The 3,280-nt window shown below is 48.1% G+C and overlaps 1 long non-coding RNA gene across 1 annotated transcript; it reads left to right on the top strand.

The window, feature by feature from the left end:
* The first annotated feature begins 535 nt into the window (after positions 1-535).
* Positions 536-2,201, top strand: LOC139436742 (uncharacterized). Its single transcript, XR_011646082.1, has 2 exons — positions 536-731; positions 1,467-2,201. It is a non-coding gene; the product is annotated as an uncharacterized lncRNA (long non-coding RNA).
* The last annotated feature ends 1,079 nt before the right edge of the window (positions 2,202-3,280 follow it).

The raw sequence follows: 3,280 nt of genomic DNA, 5'->3' as shown, positions 1-3,280 counted from the left end.
TAAGGGTCTCTTCATCATAGTGAGTTTCACACCGTGTTTCACACGAGGCCCTCGTGAGTGTCAGGGTACGGGATGCAGGGGGAGGCACAGCCATGCAAAGAGGTTCCTGGGTTCCTACCGCTGTTTCAAGCAGAGGAAGTCTTCATTTATCTGGCTTTTATGCTAGGCTTCCAGATAAGTTTTCATTGGAGCAAAACACCCTAGGGCTCAAAAAATATAAAGTATAAATTAGCTCTTTTCCTAAAGACAGCTCTTCACCCTGACAATGATTTGACCTGGCCTCACAGAGGATTCTGAAGCCTTTGATTAAAATCTCAGTCCTTTGATGAGTTCATTTAAAAACTGTAAATCAATGATGCTACAGAGAAACAGCTGAAAAGTCATTCCCCAGACTGATTTACATTTATAAGGCTATGATATATATTTAAGAGGCACATTAAAGAGCCAATTCCTGGGTAATATATTGGACTTGCCGTGGTTTTAACAGCTTGGCAATGTTACAGTGTCTGCTCGCTCTTTCCTTTGTGAGTGCTCAGTGCCACAGCGGCTGTCACCAGAGAAGGGAGCCGGAGCCAAGAGTGAGGCTTTTAGAGTCCACACTTGGCAGTTGTGAAGAGCGCATCCTTAAGCCTTGAAAGGGCTGACATCAAACACGGCCCGTCTGAAGAGTGGGATGTTCTCACATCAGAAACCCAGCGTCAGGACTGCGGCTTTTGAACATCAAAAAAGAGGTAGGAAAAAACCCTGACAGCACTGATGTCCCAGGGACAAGCGCTGAGACCAAAGAGAAAGGTGCTCCTGCCAAACTCTAAATGCTGCCAGCTTGAGGGCGCCGCCGCCGCGCCCTGGCGGCTCCTCTCCGCTCTCTCACACCAGGCTGGGTGTGAGCACACTCGGCGGGGAGGCGGGTGGGGAGCATGGGCGCGGGAAGGAGGGCGAGGGGCCAGCCTTTGGGGACGTCTGAATTATTTTCTCTGTCTTCCAGATTCTCTTTATTTCATCTTCTTTTTTTAAAGATTTATTTATTTCTCTCCCTTCGCCCCCCCCCCCCCCCCCATTGTCTGTCCTCTGTGTCTATTTGCTGCATCTTCTTTGTCTGCGGCACGGGAATCTGTGTTTCTTTTTGCTGTGTTATCTTGTTGTGTCAGCTCTCCGTGTGGGCGGCACCATTTCTGGGCAGGCTGCACTTTCTTTTGCGCTGGGTGGCTCTCACGGGGCGCACTCCTTGCGCGTGGGGCTCCCCTATGCGGGGACACCCCTGCATGGCAGGGCGCTCCTTGCGCGCATCAGCACTGCGCACGGGCCAGCTCCACACAGGTCAAGGAGGCCCGGGGCTTGAACCTCGGACCTCCCATGTGTACGCCCTAACCACTGGGCCAAGTCCGCTTCCCTTATTTCATTTTCTTACGGAGCCATCTCTAACTTTCCCTGTCTTGACCCAACTTTCACGTTCCTTCCCATCGCAGACAACTCAGGCGCTCTCTGCGGAAGCAGCCAAGGCAGCACAGCTGAGGCAGCGGGCCCGTCTTCCGCGCCACCTGTCCCGGGGAAGCAGGAGGAGTGTTGTTGCAAATAGCGATCGGTTCGCTTCCCGAGGAAGCACTGCCAAGGAAAGCAGCAGTCAGCGTTCAGCTTTTGACTTCCAAAATAGGTTCCTTGGTTTTCAAAGTCCCAATATTGCTAAAAATAGTATCAAAACGTCCACCCAGAGAGCTCCCAGACCCAACCCATTGGTCACTCCTGTATTTCTTATGCAAAAACAAGGAAATGCTATCTATATTCTTATTATCCTGCTTTCCTGGTAAAGGATGGCACACTGCATGCATGGTTCGGCACCTTGCATTGTTCACTTAACAATCAACTGGCCCACTTTCCTTGTCCCTGCTCGAGTTCATTTTCCTTTTGCTGTTGGGTTGTTGCTGCATGGGTTCCGCCCTGCACAGTGCCCTGGTTTATTCTCCTTGCCCTGATGGGCACCGCTTCTTTCCAGTCTTGATATTACAAATAAAGCTACGGTGAATACCCTTGCTCACATGCCACTTCTTGTGCACACAGGTGTATGTATAGGTAAATTCCCCTCATGGTGCCTGTTTACCCCAGAGCCTTGCCAACATCTGTTGCCACACTTGGGGATTCTTGCTAATGTGATGGTTGATAAGTTTTATCTCAGTGTAGTTTTTTTTTAAATAAAAATAAAAATGTATTCCAGAGTTATTAATTTTCACATACATTCTACAGAATAATCATTAAATTCTACAGAATAATCAATATTAAATGAAGACTTGGGTGAGTTAGGTTAACAAGAAGATTCTGAATTTTAACAACACTGAAGAATAATATTTTAAATTCTTTTAAAAAAATTTTTTTATTTATTTCGTCCCCAGTTGTCTGTTCTCTGTGTCCATTCGCTGTGTGTTCTTCTGTATCTGCTTGTATTCTTGTCAGCAGCACTGGGAATCTGTGTCTCTTTTTGTTGCATCATCTTGTTGCGTCAGCTCTCTGTGTGTGCAGCCCCACTCCTGGGCAAGCTGTGCTTTTGTCACGCGAGGCGGCTCTCCTTGTGCGCGGGGCGCACTCCTTGTGTGTGGGGCACTGTGCGTGGGCCAGCTCACCACACGGGTCAGGAGGCCCTGGGTTTGAACCCTGGACCTCATATGTGGTAGGCAGATGTTCTAGCCATTGAGCCAAAATCGCTTCCCGACACTGAAGAATGAAATAGCAACAGAAGTCAGCACATCAGTTCCAAAATTGCCAAAGCCATACAAAACATTTACAGGAGACTGGCAAGCAATGAAGTTGCATTTTAAGTGCTATTTATTTATTTATTTATATTTTTTATTTATTTTTAAAAGCTACTTATCAGTGTAGTTTTCATTTGCCTTTTTCTTAGGAGGTTGAGGTTCATTAGACTCTGCAGACCCAAAGCAAAAACAGCAGTCTCAAAAGTCAGAGCAAGAACTGTTTTTCTCTTCTTTAAGAAAAAGCATTTTTGATTATGAAAAGGTTGAGGAGCTGAGGGCCTTAGAACATAAAAAGTGAAGTGGGGAGGAATGTGTGATGATTTAAGGGAAGTCCCCATGCCCCAAATTCAGTTAGTTTGGGGGAAGGACGGGAACTGGAGGGCAGGGGACCCTGGCTTAGCTGGTGGGTTCTAAAAGGGACCCCTGCTCCCACGACCCTCCTTAGGCAGAGCCCAGGGGGGAGTGATGGATAAAATGACAGGACACACTGCCCAGGGCCTGTGCCTCCTGCCCTGGCCCCATGACCGGCCCTGCCTCAC

The sequence above is a fragment of the Dasypus novemcinctus genome, chromosome 17, assembly GCF_030445035.2.
Source record: "Dasypus novemcinctus isolate mDasNov1 chromosome 17, mDasNov1.1.hap2, whole genome shotgun sequence".
NCBI lineage: Eukaryota > Metazoa > Chordata > Mammalia > Cingulata > Dasypodidae > Dasypus > Dasypus novemcinctus.
The sequence above is the reverse complement of the archived record's forward strand: the minus strand, read 5'-3'. Positions and strand labels throughout refer to the sequence as shown.